The following is a 504-nucleotide window of genomic DNA, read 5'->3' on the forward strand; positions in this document are numbered from 1 at the left end:
AGGGCTTTCCTTTGAGTTAGTCATTTTATTAAATTGGTGTCTTAAAGTCATCTGAATTATGTTTAAGATTATTGTATTTAATATTTTAAAATTATATATAATTAAAAACAAATTTCAGATCATCTTCATGATTCGTTGAAAAGGACTGGTTTGATTTAGTTCTTCATAATTGGCTTATTCTGGGGAATGCTAAGAGCCAATTCATGCTTTTTCCCTAGTGAATTCTTCAGACAAGAAATCAGCTCAGACGTAAGAGCTTCCAAGTGTGCTGCATGCCATGAATACGTATATTTATTATAGCAAAAAGTTGATAGAGGCAAACACAGTTATTGATGATCAAGAAGATCTTTATTTTCTTGTTTCTCCTTTTTGCTGAATGAGAAAAATTACAGAAAATTTAAGTCTTTGTTTGAAAAGGAAATCTAATAGTATTGCACACTATTGCTAGTGTTATTATTTGCAAATAGTCATGGAAGTGAGGACCATCTCATCCAGACGTTGCTG

This window comes from Meleagris gallopavo, chromosome 22 (assembly GCF_000146605.3).
Source record: "Meleagris gallopavo isolate NT-WF06-2002-E0010 breed Aviagen turkey brand Nicholas breeding stock chromosome 22, Turkey_5.1, whole genome shotgun sequence".
NCBI classification, from domain to species: domain Eukaryota; kingdom Metazoa; phylum Chordata; class Aves; order Galliformes; family Phasianidae; genus Meleagris; species Meleagris gallopavo.